This window comes from Camelus ferus, chromosome 6, assembly GCF_009834535.1.
Source record: "Camelus ferus isolate YT-003-E chromosome 6, BCGSAC_Cfer_1.0, whole genome shotgun sequence".
In the NCBI taxonomy this organism is placed as follows: Eukaryota; Metazoa; Chordata; class Mammalia; order Artiodactyla; family Camelidae; genus Camelus; species Camelus ferus.
Genome location: NC_045701.1, coordinates 5,562,297 through 5,584,653, shown reverse-complemented (window position 1 = coordinate 5,584,653; position 22,357 = coordinate 5,562,297). Strand labels below are relative to the sequence as shown.

Genomic DNA, 22,357 nt, shown 5'->3' with positions numbered 1-22,357 from the left:
ATTTTCTAGATTCCACATGTAAGTGATAACATACAGTATTTGTCTTTCTCTGTCTGACTTACTTCACTTTGCATAACACCCTCCAAGTCCATACATGTTGCAAATGGCAAAATGGCATTCTTTTTATGGCTGAGTAGTATTCCATTGTGCATGTGCATGCGCGTGTGTGTGTGTGTGTGTGTGTGTATGACGTCTTTTTTCTCTGTTCACCTGTTGATGGACACTTAGGTTGCCTCCATATTTTGCCAATTGTAAATAATGCTGCTGTGAAAATTGGGGTGCATGTATCTTTTCAAATAAGTGTTTTTGTTTTACTCAGATCTATATCCAGGAGTGGAATTGCTAGGTCATATGGTAGTTCTATTTTTGGTTTTTTGATAAACCTCCGTACTGTTTTCCACAGTGCCGTACCAATTTACATTCCCACCAACAGTGTCTAAGTGTTCCCTTTTCTCCATATCCTCACCAGCATTTCCTATTTGTGTTCTTATTGATGATAGCCATTCTAAAAAGTGTGAGGTGATACCTCATTGTGGTTTGATTTGCATTTCCTTGATCATTAGTGATGTTGAGCATCTTTTCATGTGCCTGTTGGCCATCTACATGTCCTCTTTGAGAAAATGTCTATTCACATCTTCTGCCCATTTTTCAATCAGGTTGTTTGGGGCTTTTTGATGTTGAGTTGTATGAGCTGTTCATATATTTTGGATATTAACCCCTTATTGGTCATATCATTTGCAAATATTTTCTTCCATTCAGTAGGTTGTCTTTTCATTTTGTTGATGGCTTCCTTTCCTCTGCAAAGCACAATCTCTTAACACTCACGGTCCCCTTCTGCCCACATGCCTGTGCTGCTATCAACACTATACTACATGCAGGAAACATAGGGGCACTTAAGATACCAACTTTGACTCTCAAGTTTTCAACCCAGCGAGGGAAACTAATTTAACATGTTTTTAAAATTATATATCATAAGGTGATATTCATAATAATAAAAGATATGTATAGGAGTGATTCAAAGATGGTGATTAATTCTATATATAAGGAGGAAAAGAGATTAGGGAAAGCTGCACAAAGGAATGCTCAAAAAAATGAACTTTAAAAAAAAATTTATTTTTGAGGGGGGAATTAAGTTTATTTATTTATTTTAACAGAGGTACTGGGGATTGAACCCAGGGCCTCATGCATGCTGAGCACAGCATTCTACCACTGAGCTATACTCCACCCCCCCACACACAAAAAAATGGAACTTCCTTTCCTTATGGTGTACTTTCTTTTCTACTTTGAGTGTGTAATCTTTAACTATCATCCATCCACACTGACATCTCGTGGCTGAGTCATCCATCATCTGGGCAAGACCCAGACAAAAGGGGCCTCATCATATTAATTCTTTTTTTTAATTGAAGTATAGCTGATTTACAATGTTGTGTTAGTTTCCAGTATACAGCATAGTGATTGAGTTATACACATATGTGTGTGTATATATATATATGTATATATATTATTTTTCATTATAGGTTATTATAGGCTATTGACTATAGTTCCCTATACAGTAGGAACTTGTTTATCTACTTTATAGGTAGTAATTTCTATCTGCTAAGCCCAAACTCCTAATTTATTCCTCCCCAACCCTTTCCCCTTTGGTAACCATAAGTTTGTTTTCTATGTCTGTGAGTCTGTTTCTGTTTTGTAAGCAAGTTCGTTTGCATCATTTTTTAAGATTCCACATATGTGATATCACATGATATTTTTCTTTCTCTTTCTGACTTACTTCAGTTTGTATCATAGTAATTCTTTATGTTGACGACAGGTAGACATTGAAAGCTAGAACTGTACGTAGTTTTGTTTTTTTTTTAATGGAGGTACTGGGGATTGAACCCAGCACCTCGTGCATGCTAAGCACGTGGTCTATCACTGAGCTACGCCCACCCCACTACATAGTTTCATTTTTACAAAAACATTTTTAAAGATTACATTTTCAAAAGATTAAATGGCAATTTTATCTAAGTAATGTTGATTTTTCAGGTTGACATAAATTTATGATAATTTATATTTTCTCTTTCAATTCAATTCTCAAACAATAGATTGTTTTGCATATTGATTTGCATAAATATTCAGTTACATGGAAAAACATTCGATGGGTTCACTCTCCACACCAACCACATTCACTCATCGCCCCACAAGCCCTCCTGAGCTGGCAAACAGCGGACTGGCGAGGTGTAGAGCCCCGCAGTCGGCACCTGACTCCACAGGAAGCATGTAAAAGGCTCCCTGACTGGGGCAGGAGGGGCCTCACATACAAGCTGTATCAGCTGCTGCCACTGTATAGTGTTCAGTTGCTCACTCTGCCTTGCTTTGCCCTTGGCTTTCTGTCTCCTGGTACCTAACTCTTCCCCTGGCTTCCTGAATACCTTGACTGATCGTTTTAGTGCTATCCTCCTGAACCAGGTCTTTGTCAACTTTGCTTTGATGATCACAATCCCTGCTTCCTCCCCAGCAAGTATCCCCTCACATCCGTTCGCCTCGTGTGATGCAGTTCACTCACACACGTATGCTTTAAAACTGCTCTTTTCAAGAATACGCAGAAAATGGTCTCCTTCATCACTCATTTCATGTAAATCATTGTACCAACCAGTCTGATCCTGGCCTCACTATGCGCTCTTTCAGACTAACTCATAAATCATTAAACCTAGAAAGGAGATCCGCCAGTTTGCGGCACTCTTTTCACAACTGGGTCAACGGTGGCCCGAGGAGAGGAGACGACTTGCCTGTGGTCACACAACCAGAAAACTCAGACCAGAGCCAGCCCTCCAAGCTCCAAGCCCAGCAACCATTCTCTTGCTCCACACCACCTGGTTGGCTAATTGTGCATTCCAGCAGCACCCCACCCCAGTACATGTCTCCCTGACGTCCTAAAGAACGGTTATCGTGAATTGCGGGCTGGAAATTTGACGCTGAGTGTGCAGAGGAAAAGCAAGAGGGGCTATTTCATAAATGACACAATGGCATTCTCCGAAATGGAGCTGCAGGGATTCTGCTGCCCTGAGAGCCTGCATGCCTTTCTGGAGACTAAACATTTTCACAGTTCCTTTGGCCCAGGGGTTATTTTCTTGTTGAAAAAATGGAAAATCACCCTTCCAGTTGCTAAGAAAAATAACTTCAGCTGGACTAATCTGGAGACAAAGGTTCTTCTGAAACCAAAGGAGGGATAAAGAAGTCAGGGGAAGTAAATATTTACTTTATATAAATGCTGAATGTTTCTTCTGGCTTGCTTTCTATTTGGTAGTACCTAAGAACTCCTAACTGGCTGGTTAGAGAGAGGCTGGGTCGCCCAGGTCATAGGGAGGAGCTGGGTGGTCGTGAGGCTGCAGGAGAAGCCGGCCACTGGGCTCCCCTGCCCGGCCACGGCTGTCGGGAGCTGCAGCCCAGTCGCTGAGCTGAGGACGGGATGACTCTTCCGGGGTGGAGACCCACCCAGAAGAGCTCCTCCCTCGAGATGGAATCGTTAGCAATCTGACACTTAATTTATTACCTATCTTCAAAGTGTGCTTCTTCCTAATGAACTACTGCTTTTGCCACTGACATTTCTCTTGTTACAATTTGCTTCTTTTTGGTTTGGTTTGGTTTGGTTTTTGGTTTTTAATATTTTTATTGGGATACAATTCACATATCATAAAATTTACCATTTAAAGATGCTCAATTCAATGGTTTTTCTGCTTTATTGAGGCATAATTGGACAAAGTGTATATATAATGTACAATGTGATGGTTTCATATAAATATGCATTGTGAAGTGACCATCACAGTCAAGCTAATTAGCATTCATACAATTTGCTTCTTGGTATCAGAATCATTTATGTTCATTTCATTGATTTCATAATCGATTCATTTTTAATCCAAATGTTCTCGGTTATTTAGCTAAAGAAGAATGAGTTTCTTTAAGGAAAAATCTTAAGTTAGTATCTTTTAGTTAAAAGATTCCACAAATGAGGCAAACCTGAAAGGAAAAAACCTAACTGTTGGAAACACTGAAGATGTCAGCAACTTCAGGTAGCATGGGGGAGAGGTTTCTCCTGTGAGGTTAAGGAGGTCAGTGGGGCGTGACACCTGTTCTGAAAACCCACTGATGTTTTCACAGACGCTTGCAGCTGCATCGCCATGAGTGTGAATGCTGTTCAACAGCACGGCACCATCTTCTGGAATGTGTTTCCGTTTGTTGAATGAAGTCACAGATAGACGGTTTTTACTTGCCAGGATGTTTGGAATTGCCCTTGAAGGGCCAGTGCAAAGAAGGAGCCTGAAGTGCCCCTAGCTTCACAGTAAATCTGCCCTGTAAACCATAAAAGTGAGGCGCAGCCTCCCAAGGGTCACTTCAGCTACACTTCAAGATACCCACCTCACAGCCAATGAGCTGGACAAAGCCCAGTGCACTGGGGTTACAGTGTGATCATGCGATGGGACTAGACCAGGGGAGAAAGGGCATCTATCAGATTCAGGCCGTGTGACTTTGGGCAATGCTTTACATATATCTGAAATAAAATAGTGTTAATAATACTACATATTAATACTGCTATAAATAAGATTAATGATACTGGCCCGATCTAACTCACAGAGGTGATAATTAAATTGTATAAGAGCTGAAAAAGTGCTTTATAAACTACAAAGTACTTCCTAAAAATAATGTCATGTTTGTTTGTTTTGGGGGGAGATAATTAGTTCTATTTATGTATTTATTATTAGCTTTTTTTTTAATGGCAGTGCTAGGGATTGAACCCATGACCTTATGCATGCTAAGCACACACTCTACACTAACCTATCATCCCTCCCTCCTCAATCATGTATTCACTAAATGTTTACTGAGTACCTACTATATGCTAGGCGCTGTTCAGCATTGGAGATAAAACATTAAACAAATTGTCTTTTTAATTGATAAAGGTGATTATCTTCCTGGCCTTTAAGCTGAATGGTTCTTCGGCATGGTGGTCAGTCTCCCAAGATGGCCCGCAGTGATCCTCAACTCCTCTTACATGTGCTCTTATGTTGCCCCTACCACACTGAACCTGGTCTGTGTGACCAATAGAATATGGTAGAAGTGACAGTCTGTGGCTTCCAAGGTTAGGTCATAAAAGAGATTGCTGCTTCATCCTTGGTCTCTTGATTTACTCACTCTGGAGGAAGGTAACCACCATGTTGTGGGGACACTTACAAAGCCACGTAGAAGCCATGTACAGAATGTGGCATTCTCCCAGCACCCAGCACCATATTGCCTGCATTCCTTTGGGAGTAAATTCTTCTGCACCAGATGAGCCTTCAGATAACTTCAGCCTGCCAACATCTTGACTACAACCTCATGAGAAGCCCCAAACCACAGTTGCCCAGCTAAACCACTTCTTAATACCTGACCCATAGATGATGTGAGGGATAATAAATATTTGTTCTTGTTTTAAGCCACTACACTTTGAGGTAATTTGTTACACAGCAATAGATAACTTATACACTTGGTCAAATGTTCCTCCAAAAGGGTAAATGAAGATAACACCACATTTGGTTGCATATCACTACAAACTAATGTTTGTTGCCTCTCAATTGTCATTTGGCTGAGCAATGTTGCTCCCAACCATGTAGATGGTGCTACATAAATAAGCACTTGTCGGCTATTGGAGTAATGATTTTAGAGCCACTGAATTCAACAGTGGCTTAGAGGGCAAGGGATAGGTCACACAAGGTTAGCCAAGACTACAGGGAGACCCACCAAGGCAGATCGATGGTGGTCTCTGCAACAGGTGATCCTAGAAGTCCAGAGAGATGGGCTGGCTTAAGGGAAGTTTAGGGGTAACCATTGGGCATCCCCGTGGCTAGTCAGGCAGATCCAGGTTTGAAGTTCTGTATTTTAAGGAGGAAAGTAGTAGACAAGTGCAAGTGGAGGGAAAAGTAAAGGAGAGGTGCAGGGACTCAAAGGCAAGACTTCAGACTAAGAGATGATTGCAAGGTGGATCCTAGGGGGCAAGATAAAGGAACCCAGTCTCAGAGGCTTAGGGAATCAAGGTAGAAATGGTAAGCAAGTCGGAAGCCCAGACCTGGAGCTCAGGCCCCGTGGAGCTGAGGAGTGCAGCAAGGACACAGAAGGACCAGTGGCGAAGCTGGCTCAGCGGGTGTCTACAGAATGGCAGCTGCAGGTCCTGCCGTTACCCTGGCCTAAGACCTAGATTGCTCCAGGAGCCCAGAAAAAAAGCGCAGTGTGCAGAGGAGACGGTTAAGGCAGCCCCATCCCGTGAAGTGGAGGGAGGTGTGAGCAGAAATCAGATCCATCTGCAGTTTGAGAGAGGGATCCAGCTGGTATAAACTGTTACATCTCTTTCCTCAATGTAGAGACAGGCAAGGAGACATAAACCAAATCATGAGCTGAAACATTTGCTTATTTCAACCTCTGATCCTCCATCAAAACTGTTCTTTTGTTATTGTTACTGGTTGGTGGCCAAGCGGATTCTTGCGGTTTCTCTGTGCTTCCATCTCCCTGGCCACTTTGGGACGGAGGGTCAGGTAGATAGATTCAGACAGGCAGCAGAATCTAGGCAGCCAGAGGGTGAAGAAAAGCAGACGGGCATGATGCTCTCGGGGCCCCCGGGTGAGTGTTTCGGATCAGTACTCTCCGCTGGAGAGCGACGCAGCCCCCGGCTGTCAGGGGCGCTCTCGCGCGCGATTCCCTTCACAGAATGTCCCGACTCTTGAGCCTGGTAGCCCAGTCTCTTCTCCCAACTCCACCCTCACCTCTCTGCCCCCTCTCCCTTCCACCTCAGCTACCTTTTGGGTTTGACACCTGCTATGGCCCCCTTGGGCTTGGCTTTGACCTCCTCTCCACTTCGATTCCTCATCTTCCGCCTGGCAAAGCATCCCGGAGCTGCTGCCCTAAGTAACACCCTTCTCTGCTCGCCCGGCAGGCGGTCGGACCTTCTTAGCCGGGCACCCCTCGCACTGGTTGAGCTGTCACTACACTCACCGTAAAGTTTTCTGGTTCCTAAGTCTGAATTCACCTTGATTCGCAATGAGGGGCCTTTAACACAGTCCTCCCGTGTCAGTACCCCAGGGGACGCTGTCTCTCCTTAACCATACCTTCACAGTTTTCCCTTCTGTGGCCCATGGGCTTCTGGGGCAACAGACAGTGTCCCCAAAACTGATGACAGTGACAATCTGGTGATGACACTAGATTGTGAGACTCCAGTGAAGTGTCAAGGCGAGAACCTTTATTGACAAAAAAAGAACTTAGTCCAGGAGCTCTGGAGATAATCAAGTGGAAACAAAATACAGCGTTATAAAGCCCTCACTTTCCAAAATACCTTTGCCTTCTAGAGTTTGATACTCGAACCACAAAAAGGATAACACAATGTGAATATCAAGCTCAAGTCCAAATTCCCCTTCCGAGACTCTAAGAGAGACCACTTCCTGTGGCTTGGTGGCATCTTTTACTTTTTTCAAATTTATTAAAGACACACATTTTCCAGGCATTCTTCCCCAAAGCAAATCCCCCCCCCCCAAAAAAAAGTGTATCACCCAAATATTGTGCAGGTTGGACCTGAGTTCAGCCTTGGCCCTCTCTTTTCCACTCTTAATACAGAGGGTTCAGGTCCTAGCAGAGTTTTTCTATAGCAGTTTCCCTATACAGTGTTCACCATTGTAAACTGAACTCGCACAAATCTTGAGCTGTAAGAACTGTTTCTACTGGAAATGTTTCTGAACTAAATCATGTTGGGCTCTGAGCCCTCACAGACCAAGCTCAGTGAAAAGTCCCACGTTGGTCGTTTTTGGGTGGTTCATCTGCCCTCTCCCCGGGGCTTTCATGACCCAGGAGACAATATGAGCAAGTCCTCTAGCTGTGATCCCTCATGGTCCCTGTGGGAGTCCTTCGTACAAGCCTGTGGGGTCCCTTCAAAGGTGGGCTTCTCCACACAAATATCCACGAGCACCAGGCCAGGCTGAGGCACGGGACAGAAGCCAAAGTTGCATGAGTGTGGTGTTTGGACCATGGTCCTTGAGCATCCGAGCAGTCATCCACGCTGGGCCCTGCCACCCTCAGACATGAAGGTCTCCCATCTTCTCCCCAACCCAAGCCCCAAGGCCCTGACCCCTTTTCCCTCTAGGACAACCAAGCCTTTCTCCTTTTTCTTCAAAAAAGCCCAGGTGCTTTTCCTCTTGCCCCTGGAATCACACACACGCACGCACGCACGCACGCACGCAAAATGAAGCTGTTCCTTATCGTCCCTCCACCCCCGCCCCATCTCCCGGGGCCAGATGTGCAGGACCTGACACCAGGATGGCTGGGCGCCCTCTTGGTGAGGCTTGAGGGAGAATTACTTCTCGCCTGCAGCAGACCCTCGGTTTTCAATAACTTGATTGTTAATTGGTGATCACCTTTCCACGTTCTTGGCTCTAAAATAGCCTACACTTTTACAGCAGAAGGTCCACGGGATAGAACTCACAAAACAGGGGCTCAGCGCAGCCTGGTTTACATGGATCGAAGGAGTGTGTGAAGCCTGCCTTAGCTTCTTTCAGCCCCGTGAGATCTGGCACAGTACGATTTCAGGAACAGAGATAAGACTTTTAAAAAAACTAGACTCAGGGACTGGCTCATGCCAGGGACAGATATACCTTCCCGAGCATTTGTCTATTTTGTGTGTTGAAACTGTTGCGGGTTTGTCTGGCACCGTCAGAGATGGAAAGAAAGGGGGAGGGAATAGCTCAGTGGTCGAGCGCGTGCTTAGCATGCATAAGGTCCTGGGTTCAATCCCCAGCACCTCCATTAAAATACATAAATAAATAAACCTAATTACCTCCCCTCAACAAGATTAAAAAATAAATACATAGATGACATGGCCCCTACTCCTAAAGACTTATTTTCTAGTTGAAAAGGTCTGCACCCATGAGGAGGGTTAATAAGAGTATGAAAGAACAATGAAAGTCATGTCCCCAGACACATTGGTACATCTCACTGGACTCCTGCAGCAATCCTGAGTGGTAGGTGTTATGACCTCCCATTTCGTAGTTGAGGACACTGAGGTTCAGACGAGAGATGCTATCCTCCCATAAGCTGTGCCTCTGGAGGTGGAAACTAACCTGAGAGCAGAGGAGGCCACGCCCAGCTGGTACCCCTCGCTAGCTGGCTCCCTCCCCTCCCTGACCTGCAGGCTTCCCAGCACACACACCCGCAGTCTGACTCTACCTTACAAGGGCAACTGCCTCTGTAACAGTCTCTAAGTTTCATTGCTCCTGCTTTCAGGAAGTTGCTGAATCTCCCCAGTACTTGCCAATAAAATGGCACTCCAACCGCTGCCCGACTCTGTCCCTAGCCGCGGGCACCCAGTGAAGCTGAGGAAACTCTGTCAGGGGATTCTGGGGTCACACCTGTTAGTTGTCTACCCACCATCCCATCCGGCCCAACCTGTCAAGAGACAATTTCCACGGCCCAAGTGAGAGGCACCCTGGTTTTCCAGTCTCACCGCCCACTCTGCCCATCAGTCTCCGCCGTACATCAGAAGACTTGCCACTGTTTCCTGAATGCTCCACGTCCCCAGGCTTTGGCTCATGTTGAGCCCTCCTGGAGTTTTCTTCCCTCCAATTATGCTTGTCCACTCCCACCCGCCTGTGAGAACTAGGTCTAAATATCGCCTTCTCCTTCACTCCTTCCTCAATTTCTTCCATCTGTCTGTGAGCTCACCAGTCCCTGTAACACCACAGAATTTCACCTGGAGCATCTAAAGCATTCTTGTCCATCTGCTTCTTATTTCAGTTATTTGCAGATTTGCTTAGGGACTGGGAATCAGAGTTCTGAGTCTGTGTCCAACCTCTGCCACTTATGACTTGTGCAAAATTGGGAAACTGAGCCATAAGCAGTGCATCTGTAAAGTGGGGTTTCTTGAGGATGAAATGAGATAGCAAGGAGGAAATGCGCTTGATAAATGATCATGGGCGTTACTCGTGTTGTGCTTAACCACTGCTCTCGGCTTCAGTTTGCTCATCCATAAAAATGAGGAGTAATAGCGTCTCCCCCTTGGCTCTGCAGCAAGGATTAAATGGGCTCATGTATGTAAAGCACACTGAGCACAGTTCCCTGCTTCTGTCTCTGCCCCACACGCATGATACAAGCAGAGCTGGGACCACAGACCCAGCATTATGCTCTTCATTCTAACCGCAAGATTAAGCGGGATTCAAGGTACCGTTGCAAACACTCCTCCCCGTGGCTGACTTTTGGAATCTGGGCAGGGATTCCAATGCTCTGCAGTCATCATCATCATCATAAACAGTTGGTGGTCCCTGCATCCAGGAAATTAATTTTGGGGGCGCAGGTCTGTGCTGGGATGGAACAGCCCCTGCGCAGAGGGAGGGACTGCAGAGCATGTGTGTCCATAAGGCCACAGCTGATTCTCAGAACCGGATGAAAGAGCCTCCATCCTGAGTTGCAGGACACTGTGCGAGAGTCCGAAATCGCCTCGAACGGCAGTTTGGGGAGCGTTGGTCCTAGCCCTCCAGGGGCCATGTTATCTAACCGCTTCAGTTCAACTTTGGTGCAGGAGGGGAATACGTCAGTTTAGGGTCCAAGGATCTGCATCTGAGAGGAAAGAGAAACCAGAGACTATCGGGGCTGGGAGAGGCCAGTGTGGACCACGGTCCTGGCTGAGAACCTCAAGCCACACCCTCCCCTTCCTCAGCAGCGCTCCCTCTTTTTAGGGGGGAGCCACAGATTGTTAGCATCATGTGTCCCTAACCCTCCAGCTGTGGTTGCCACGACCAAGCATGGACCAAGCCAGGCCAGTCAGATACTCTCCCATGGAATTCTGGAATTGGAAATAGGATACAGTGGTCAGTTGCTGTTGGGATCTTTACCCAAGAAAATTCACTTTCCTGCATGGGATACAGAGTGGAAACCAGGCAAGAGAGAAGAGTTTGGGAAACTGGGACCTCATTCCAGAGAGAAACAGCTCAAGAAGGTGGTCCCACATGAGGAAGATTGCAAAAAACACTCACCAAGATACTAAACTTCTTTTGCCTCATTGCTTTAGTTAATTAACATATAACCCAGTGCCTTGCACATAGCTGCTGCTGAAAATTTCGTTGATGCTTGAATTAGTCATCAAATACAGGTGGAGACCAAATCACAGTATAAATTTTGGGGGAGAAACACATAGGCACTGAGTTGCTTAAAATTAGAAGCCAGATTTATATGAAGTTCAAAAACAGACAATCAAGGTAGTGTTACCTTTAGGGAGATAGTATGTGGAAGGTGAAAAAAAAAAGGGCTTTTGGAATGTTCCAATTTCCAGTCTAGGTGCTGTTGAGTCTGTGAAAACTCCTTTGAGTCATATTTATAAGATGTGTGTGCATCTCTGTATGTATGGTGCACATCAATAAAAAGTTCTAAAATAAAACAGAAAGGGATCAGGTCTTGACTTGCCCCTGGAGCCCACCCGATACACTTCTGACAGGGCTTCAAGGTCCCACCTCCCCAGCGTTTTCATGCAACAGATCTGGTTAAAAGAAATAAGCGAAGTGGCCTAGAAGAGAACAGAAATCACACTCCAAGTCATGGAAGAGCAGCCTCATTCTGAGAAGAGTCTGGGGTGAAAAGAGCTCATTGTCCTGAAGACAACTCCAAACGGCATGATACTAATGTGTTTGGGCTAATGTTTTAGACACAGACCCGCAGAGACACAGATGTGTGGGTGCACGTGTCCACACACCTTGGACCTTCTATAAGTTCCTAATAATTATAAAAGTAATATTTATTAGAACATTTGACATGGCAGGCACTGTGATTTACATTCATTAATTAGCTCAATTATCCCAACAACCTGATGAAGTGGGTACTATTATTTATCCTTGTTTTTCAGGTGAAGAAACTGAGGCACAGAGAGGTTTAGTGACTTGGCTAATATCACACAGCTAATAAATGGCAAAATCGGGCTGTGCTAATTCCAAAGCCTATGCTTTTTAAATAGTACTTCCCAATTCCCTAAAAATGTGCAAATAGAAGTGTGTAATCTTCAGGGAGGGATAAATCAGGGGGTGGAGATTAATAGACACACATTACTATATATAAAACAGATAAACAACAAGGACCTACTGTATAGCACAGAGAACTATATTCAATTTCTTGTAATAACATATAATGGAAAAGAATCTGAAAAGGAAAATGTATATATGTGTGTGTGTGTGTATATATTTATATATATATATATATATATATAACTGAATGGCTTTGCTGTATACCTGAAACTAACATTGTAAATTAACTACACTTTAATCAAAATTTTTTTTAAAAAAAGAAGTGTGTACCCTTGACTTCTCTATGTGAAATATAAGACAAGAAATGTTCACTTTCATTCATCAATAGTTTATACTGAAGACACATCTGGTAGCAAGACAAGTGAGCTTGTTTATTTCGAGGGGTAAATAGGAGTAATTAATTTGCTGGTCATTTTCCCATGTGTGAATGTTGGAGAGGAAGTGGTAGACATGGTGGTTCTGTCATCACACTTCATCCTCCTAAAAATTTTATGAGGTGGGTACTCTTGCCTGTAGTTTGCAGAAGGAGAAACCTTCTCCTGGAGGCTAGGAGAGATTAAAGGGCCTTCATCCCTATTCAGACTCCAGCCTGGGTAACTCTAAAGCCCAAAAGGGCATTTTCACCCCTAAACAAGTCAGTCTATCTCCTCATGGTGATTTCTGAAATGGCTCTGGAGTTGCACAGAAGGGCTCGTACGTGGCCTGGCCTTGCCCTGGACCGGGTGTGCTCGGTGACAGTGTTGTTACTTCCCGGGGCTTCTGTTTGTCTTTGGCAATCCCAGGGCCCTCAGGTCCACCAGCTCAGCACATCCCAAGAAACAATGACATTGAACCCCCAATGCATTCCCTGTAATGGAGGAACCCAGAAACCCAGAGAGCAAGCACCAGCATCTGTGCCTGGGAGGAATGTGGCTGATGACTGAGAAGTCACAAGCTATGCCAGCTTCCCTGGAGGAAAGAAGGACATGAGTCCCGGCTTCCCCACTGACCACACAGCTGGGGGAAGCACATCATACTCAGACGGCAAGGCTGATGGAGAGTGAGCGGAGGTGAACACAGGCCAGAGTGACCTTTGTTTCTTCTCTTCTCATAGTTGGGAAGACACTGGCTGCCGGCTTTCCTATTGCTGTTAATGACGTGTAACCGCAAATTGCAACAGCACATGTGCAACGTTTGTTCACTCAGTAAACATGTGTCATGGGTCTCCTCTCATTGAGCACCTGGAGGGGCGATGCAGTCTGGTGTTAAGAAGGTGAACTCTGGTGCCTGTCTGAACTGGGTTCAAGTCCTGCCCTGTCCAGCCTAGTCTGGGGAGAGTCTGCTGCTCTCATGGCTTGTGTTATTGCCCAGTGGACGTCCGAAGCTGGGTGCTGCAGGGGAGAGGGGTGGTCCACAAGGAGTGTTCCTGCCACGAGGGGCATGAAGGCAAGCACACGAATAGGCTGTGGCTGTGAAATAGGAAACACGCAGAATTTGGCGAGGAACCGAACAGGTGATTCAGAGTGAGCAGCACTGCCCCTTTCAAAACTGTCCTTTTGAGAGGGCTCGTATTTACATGGAAAGCATTGTTGCTGATGGTTAAAGGAGTTTGGGAACATGTATCGACTTTTTATTACCATTGTAAAAGTAAAACGTGTTCATTTTTGAAACTTTGTAAAGTACAGAAAGTATTTCAGATATTTCTCTTCATTCCATCAACTAAGAAACCATAGTCAAAATTTGGCTGTATGTTCTTTTACTTGTATTTTTTCCAAAAATATTTGGAGCGCCACATTTGGAGCCTCTGTTTCCTTAGACTCTGTAACACATTCTTTTTTTTTTTTAATTGAAGTATAGTTGATTTACAGTGTTGTGTTAGTTTCAGGTGTACAGCAAAGTGATTCAGTTATATTTTTTTTTCAGATTCTCTTCCATTATAGGTTATTACAAGATATTGAATAACCCTCCTGTAGGAGGGCCTTGTCATTTATCTATTTTATATATAGTAGTTTGTATCTGCTAATCCTGAACTTCTAATTTATCCCTCCCCCCAAGCCCTTACCCCTTTGGTAACCACAGTTTGTTTTCTATGTCCGTGAGTCTATTTCTTGTTTGTAAATAAGTTCATTTGTATCATTTTTTTCAGATTCCACATATAAGTGATAGCATGATATTTGTCTTCGCCTTCATTTAACATAATAATCTCTAGGTCCATCCATGTGGCTGCAAATGGCATTATTTCATTCTTTTTTTCACGGTGTAGCACAGTCTTTTGACTTTGGCTCATGAGGCAAATCCTTATCCTTCGAGGGTAGGTTGGCATTTTGGAACAGCCTTAAGGTGCCCGGAGCCAGGTATGGCACATTTGGTAAGTGACTGAGCTGGAGGTGTGTTGCTTTTGGTCCAAACACAAGATGGTAAGGTAATGAAACTAATTTTATTAGGTGGCTTGTAAAATAGCACTAATGACAGCTCTAGTGGGCAGCCTGAAATCTGAGTTTGCCACAAGCAGCAACTTAGAAAGGCCGGAATTCTGAGTTGATTGTTTTAAAATTTCTGGTGTCCAGTGTTTTGCCTGGCAAATAACAGGTACTTACTTAAAAACAGTTGGGTGCCCTGAAGGAGATGGACCACTTTATTTTTTAATTGATTTTTAATTGCTGTGTGGCTTTAGTTTGTGTACACGCCAAATTATAAAACATGCAATGAGAAGATTTCTCAAATTTTCTATGATACTTTCACGAACGTATTTTAAAATAACAGTAAAGAAAAATAAGAAACCGTTAACACTTTATATAATTTGTAAAAATATTCTACTTATATAAATTAAACCTTAAAGATATGGCTACACTCCTCTTTGACCACCATATCCAATCCTAGACCCCTCCCCCTCCCCAGAGGAAGTAAATTCAGTTACATGATCAATGTGCAAATTTCCAAATTGTTTTGTTTGTGTGTATACACATCTATATTATGTATATCATACATGTCATTTTTAACTAAACTGTATCATGGGTTGTGTGATTCACTGCTTGCAAGTTTCACTCAACTAAATGAAAACTGACCACCTTAAAGGGGACAAAACTCATTCGGATATTTAAGTTCTGGTTCACTTCCTTTTGAAATAAGTTCTTCCCTTTATAACCAGGTCTTCCATGGCATTGGGGAGAATTTAGAGTAGCCAGAGAAATCAGCAGAGGCACCTAAGAACACCCACCTCTAGAAGGCTGGCCCTAGGATTTTTCAGCCCATTATTGTATGTCTGACAGTGGCACCAGGGAATGCGGTGGGCAGTATGGGCTGAGGTCACACTCCAGGATTGGAGACATCCTAAGACACACTCATTGTCCTTCATGGCCCATGATGAAACTGTCCTCCACAAACGTAGCAGGTGTCTTGAGAACGTATTTCTATTCTCAGCTTGCCTCATCTTTAGGGAGTAATGAGTTCAGTGAGTTGTACCCTCTATGAGAAGGATGTTTGCACCCCCCCACATCATCATCTGGCCTAGAACATTAGCTGGATTTTGTCCCCCATCGTCACATAGTTGATTATTTTGATCTTCCCATATCAAAAAAGGATTTTGCTTCAGGGAAGTATGTGGAGACATTCTCTGGTTGCTTCCATCTGGCATGAACAGGAGAGGGAAAGACTGCAGTTGGGAGCCATGAGTAAAATCATCAGAACTAAAGTGGTTGGCATCGAGGTACACAGATCCGGTGGTTTTCTCCAACTTTTTCCCAGGCCAGACGTCACACACCTCAGCCAGGACCCGTAGCAGCCCCACAGTCTGGGGAGGAACAAGAAGAGGCACAGAGCTGGTAATGCAATGTCTCCCGCAAGAAAAGCCTCCCTCGGATGGTATTTCAGGGCATTAGCTCAGGCGGCCTTGTCCTCAGTCATCTCGCTGGCATTTAAGTAGCCCTTGGGTTACAGATCATGGCAGGTGCGGGGAAGTAAAGAAGGCCGTGCTAAAAATACCCAGCCTCTTCTGGAACTCGGCCGGCAGCCTGAGCTCCCTCCTCCAGCGCCAAGACCTCAGAAAAAGAACAGAGAGTTTCCTTCACCTCCAGCACTAAGGAAGGTCTGGCTCCCTCCTCCACTGAACTAGCTGAGGTGGAAATGGTCCTCCGGAGAGAACAAACTCAAAGAAGCATTTCTACCGAGCAAAAGCAATTTCTACTAAATGAAGAAAGCAGGTTCGCTTAAGGAGAAGCCAGGGTCCCAACAGAAAGTACCCGGAGGGGGAAGAAATGATAGCTCAGTGGCAGTGCGTGCTTAGCAGGCATGAGGTCCTGGGTTCGAGCCCCAGTACCTCCACTAAAAAAAAAGAAAAGAAAAAAAAAGTACTTGGAGAGAAGGGATTTGCTCGTCATCCAAGAAAGAGTCGTTACAAAAATAAGGATGTTCACTGCCTGTTTTCAGTACCCTAGCCCACCCATAGGCCTCCAAACCGAATCATCTCAACTGAAAATTAAGCTGTTGGCAGTGCACAGCACAGGAACAAAATTTTAGAATTCCTCATTCTGAACTGACCGAACACAGCGGCCCTCCTAGGGCCTGGATGAGTGGGAGCCTGACGTCAGCTGGAGCAGGAGGCACTGGGGCCGTCCGCGTCCACGGGCATGTTTGCATCAGGTTTCACGGTCAGCAGCATAAGAGAGGAGCCCTGCTCACCTCTCGGGAGGCTGCAGAGGTCACTTTCACATATGTTCCTGTTAAGAACATCAGTGGAAACTCGAGAACCTAGTATAAAAATATAAAAATGAATAGGCGGCATTCAATACGACAGAATGCGGGAATTGCCAGGAAGCCGTGATTAAAACCATTCCACAGCTCCGATGTGGCCCCTGAGGCTGGCTCAGGGCTCGGGACCGCGAAGCTTGTGGACTTTGTCATTTCTGCACAGGCTCTGGCTTAAGGAAACCCTAGATGCAGTCCTGACCACATATTTTGTCTTTGTTTTCCCCCAAACATGCTGCCTGGGTTGACTGGTGGCTCATTCCTTTGCTGACCCAAAAGTTTTGAGGGAAGAAAATGCAGATTTCTAATGATTACCTCCAACTTCCTTGAAGGTGCTGGGAACAAAATGAACGTACTTGCCTTTCTGTCTTCGTGAAGATGTCCTTTGTGTCCCATCTTGGGCTATAAACACCAGGCTCTCCCATCAGCCATTTAGGAGTCTGGGCTGCAGTGCTGTGCTGGCCCATGTCGAGTGAGACACTCCTTCAGTCCCAACCTCATTACTGTCACCTTTTATGTTCATGTGTAGAAAAGACCTTTGGTGCTGCCTTCTCCTCTCCTCTTCACCTTATCATGTGTTGCTTTTAAACAGGGAATTAAATATTAATATAAAACCAGGTTGTGCGTGGTTCATGAAAAGAGCACCGTTGCTGGAAGCCAGGCATCCACATTCTTGTTCCTGCTCAACCACCTCCCAGCTGGATGATCTTGCGTCCTCGGTGCCTTTGATTTGCTACTCTGTAGAGCGGGGGTGATGGCAATCCCTCTGATGCTGTCGTGTAAGAGGTTGTGAGGAAGAGCTAATTAACTTGAAGATGCTTTTTCAACTTGACATACATAGGGAATATGGCTGTTCTTGAGACAACACTCACCACAAGTCGGCTTGATTCAACCTATGCATAATTGCTGCTGTTGAAAGGCAGAAGGTAAGATGTAAGACAGGAAAACTCACGGCCTTTTTCTGTCCTAGAACCATTTTGCCTGTGCAAACCCTCCAGGGAGCAAGAGTACTCAGGGGGCGCACAGCAGAATCAGGACCAGCTCTATGTCACCGAACACTGAAGGAAGACATCCACAGTGGCCTTAAGACCTTTCTCAAAGCTCCAAACCCTCCCTGGAACCCTTCCTTGGGTTCTTGATGGTAGTATCACAAATCCTCAAGAAAGAAAGCACTCTTGTGTATGGGGAAAGCACGCTGTATCTTGTTCCGTGGGACGTGACACGCTGCATTCCAAAACCCAGTGCAAGAAGCAATTGTCTCTCGCTTTAATTATAGATTCTTCACTTTCCCTTAATTGCTTTGAGTCAGGACTGCGGACTCCGGGGGGAGTCTTGGTACACAAGTAGAGAGGCAGTGCTGTTAAACAAGATGGGACGATCAAGTAATGAGGTTTTTGTTTTGTTTTGTTTTGTTTTTTAAACAAACAGACCCTGATGTCCATATTCAAGGGAGTGTTCCTGTTAAAGGTGCCACATTAGTAAGCTGTGCTCATGTTGACACTCTCTTGTAGCCAAATATGGGGGAATGTAGTCTGGTAAGTATGGGTGCTCCTATGGGGGTGGGGGAGGGACAGTGAGTTTAATATTAAAGCTCTCCTAGAAAACCTGCCATGTGTTTGTCGCAGCTATAGGGGGCCCAGGTAGCATTTGGGACAATGGTAACACAGTTGGAAAAACACATCAAATGACACACAGAAAGAGGGTTTTACCCTGCAACATACGTAGATACTTTTCCTGGAGGAAAAGATCCATGTCTCTTACCCACGTTCCTTGATCCCAGAAAACTTTAGTTAAATGCCTTGCACATAAAAGGTGTTCAATAAATATTTGTGGGACATTTGTCCTTCCTGATCACAATAATTATAGTCATTCTTCAGAAAATAAAAGAGTCCTTTTTTTATTTTTTAATTGTTTTATTGAAGTATAGTTGGTTTACTATGTTGTGTTAGTTTCTGGTGTATAGCATAGTGACTCGTTTACACATATATACATGTTCTTTTTCATTTTAAGTTATTAGAAGCAATTGAATATAGTTCCTTGTGCTATACAGTAGGACCTTGTTGTTTATCTATTCTGTATATAGTAGTGTGTATCTGCTAATCCCAAACTCCTAATTCATCCATCCCTATCCTTTCCCCTTTGGTAACCATGAGTTTGTTTTCTATGTCTGTGAGTCTGTTTCTGTTTTGTAAATAAGTTTATCTGTGTGATTTTTTTTAGATCCCACATATAAATCTCATATAATATTTGTCTTTGATTTACTTCACTTAGTATGATAATCTCTAGGTCCATCCATGTGGCTGCAAATGGCATTATTTCATTCTTTTTTATGGCTGATTAGTATTCCATTGTATATATGGACTCCATATTTGGAATGGAAATAAGTCTTTTAAGCCTAATGTTCTTACCTTCCTTCCCACATACTCTTTCTCTTACTGGCTTGTTTCGTTAACAGCCAAGAAACAGCCATTCAACAAACATTTATGGAGAAATGACTGAATACCAAGTACTGGAGAAATCTCCTGGAAATTCCAAGGGCATTCTTGGCGAGAACACAAAACTTCTGGATCAAGGATGCTGTGCGGGTTCCCACACCACCATGATTTGGTCAGTTTTTTACTTTCAGTGAACACAGACCCTCTTGTGTAACCTCAAGAAAGAAAGGGGGTGATTAAGAAGACCCCTGGAACTGAGATTTGGTTATCATCTCCCAGTTTTTTTCTCTCAGTGGTGCTTCTCTTTATCTTGCTGTGTCTACTCCATTCTCTTTCTCTATAACCAGACTTCTCTGCCTCCTCATACCTGAAATGATAACATAGCCTATTGTGGTATGCTAGTCAGGAGAAGCTAGTTATGCTTCAGTAACAAACAACCCCAGATCTCAACGGCCTGAAACAGCAAAGGTTTATATCTGGCTCGTACTACATACGTGTCCACCGAGGGTTAGTTGAAGGGAGAGGAGGAGTTCTGCTGACCAGAGCCACTTGGGAGCCCAGAACAGCAACAGCCTTGAAAAATGAACATAATGAATCATATGCCAACTTTGACAGTGTCCACCTAAGTCACTTTGGCTCACATTTCCTTGGTTAAAGCAAGTCAAATGACCACACCTAACTTAATTGGGTGGGAATGTACAGTTTCACCAAGACCTGACTGCAGAGAAGGCACAAATATTTGTGAGTAGCCTTCATCACCGTCACACGCGGCATCTCCAGCCCAAGATTGCAACTCCTTTTTGTTTCAGCAGCCTCAGCTAATGATTCGTATTTTCCATGCTCTTTAGTTCAAACTGCAGTGAGAGAGAAGCTGAGGGGCACAGACCATCTCTGCCTGACAGGCCACAACAGCAGGGCCCTGGTTAGCCTCTGGATCTGTCCTTGAGTCACCGCCAGTCAGGTGGGGAGCAAGGATATACACTGTATCCCACGGCTGTGTATACGCTGTATCCCACAGCTGTCCAGCCCACGCCTCTTGATGCTATCCAGGGACCAGGAGACCTGTCCTGTACAGAATAAACTGTTGTTTAAGTCATGGTATTTTGCTGGTCCTAGCCCTTGATGACAGAAAGGTCTGGATAGTGCAGTCCATGAAGCTGGGTTCAGTCTGCCCAATGGTCAGGCTATTCATGGGGCAGAATCTCAACAGAGGTGAAGTGGAAATGACTGAGTCCAGGGACCTGCTATGTTAACCCATCAGTCTAGGGATCAAGGATATGGTACCAAGGGGTTTTTAAAACTGGCTTTGTACAGCTCCATTTCCACATTTGGAGAGCACAGTCTTTGACCTCTGACCATAGCTCTAGGTGAGAGGGGCAGGGTGGGGAAGAGAAATGTATGGCTTCAACTTACACAATGAGACTTGAACATCTGAACCTGGAATTCAAGCCCCTTCACCACATGCCTCCCATCTACCTTTCCAGGCTCATGTCCCAATTCACCCCCAAGTGAACCTACTGTTCAACCACCATCAAACATTCCCTTTTCTTCCCTTTGGTCATACAATATCCTCCTCTCTACCCAATGGCTACCCTTCCGCTAAAATCAGTTTAAAAACCACCAGTTTTCAGAGTTTTTATCTGTCTTGTTGGACTTGGTCATTTCTGTTTCTTCCTCCTCTGAATTTTCATACCTACCCCTGCTCATTCTGAATGCCTGGAGAGCATGGATGGGTCTTACCGATTTGGGGATCCCAGAGCCTTGTGTCTGCCTGCAGGTGACCATTATTGGTGTGTCTGAATGAGTGTCTGTAACACCAGTTCATTTAAGGAAACTTTAGCAAGTTCCTCTGCTATGTTTGGCACAGTGGAGAACAGTCAGTAATATATGGTCCCTCCAGGAGCTTCTCTAGTTCAGTTGCCCCATTTTATAGATGACAAAACTGAGGCTCAGAAAGGAGAAATGACTTTTCCTCTGCCACCTAAGCAGCCACAATTTATTGAGTACTTTGCTATGTGCCAGACAAAATGCTTTCTATTCTTTATCTCATTTTCATCCCTGTAACAACCCTAAGGGAAGAATTTTTGTACCTACTTAACAGAAGAGAAAACTGAGACTTTAAGAGGTTGTGACATGGCTAAGGCTAGACTGCAAGGAGGTGGCCAGGCCAGGTTTGGATCCCAGGATCTAACTCTGGGGTCTTACTCGTGCCCCCTATGTTGAGCTCCAAGCTGGGGAGTTGGCTCCCTGCAGTCCACACACCTGTATATTGCCCATAGGCCTTGAACTTTGTCAGTGCTCCAGTGCATGGGTTGACATCTGGTGTTTAAAGGGTCCTGGTGAATTTCTGGGCCATGCAGTGCCTATGTACACAGATCTAACATTCTGACCATTAGGTCAGGGTATTTTTTCCCTCCTGGGCAGTTGAGTTAGCGGAAGAAACCTGATAAAATCCTGGAGAGGAACTTAATCATTCTCTGAAGGACTTACAAGTTGTTTGGCCTGCCTAATCTGCTCAGATACAGTCTGGGAATATTCAGTATCCATGTAGTACAGGTTGTGAATTATTCTGTGGGGACTGTTAACAAGACCCTCACCAACTCTTGCCTCAGCCAGTCTCAAGCAGGGCCTTGGGGCTTTTTCCCCTCCCACCAAAGCTCTGAAAAGAGCAGGCTTTTCCCCAGTGAGGGCTGGGAGGACTAAGAGGTGTAGGGGAAATCCTCCTGCCTCCAAGCAGAGCTCACTGTACAGAGCTGGGCCTGTTCCCTCCTCAGACCTAAGCTATGGATATACAATGACTTGGCTGGGATAGAACTTATCCAATGTTTTGGCAACCTAGTACCTGAGTGCCTAACATGGAAAGAGACCAACTCTGTAAAATCAGTGCAAGAAAAATGATAACAAGTTAGATCTGCAGGCACCTCAGGGATCATCTACCCCCTGGATTTAAAGATGAGCAAACTGCAGCACAGATGCTAAGTTACTTGTCAAGGTCACAGAGCTGCTGGTGATAGAGACCAAAGTCCAAGTTGCCTGAGTCTCAACTCAATGGCCTTTCCCCCTTAAACTCACATCCACCCACCTACACAGCAACAAACACACCCCACCCTTTCCGGAAGTACCACATGCAGGCACACACAGAACTGA

The 22,357-nt window shown here is 44.7% G+C and overlaps 1 long non-coding RNA gene across 1 annotated transcript; it reads right to left on the bottom strand.

Annotated features, from left to right (window-relative positions):
* Positions 1-14,810: 14,810 nt before the first annotated feature.
* On the bottom strand, positions 14,811-17,811 carry LOC116664070. The gene is made up of 2 exons (XR_004320399.1): positions 16,569-17,811; positions 14,811-16,069 (listed from the first exon to the last, which is right to left on the bottom strand). It is a non-coding gene; the product is annotated as an uncharacterized LOC116664070 (long non-coding RNA).
* Positions 17,812-22,357: the final 4,546 nt, after the last annotated feature.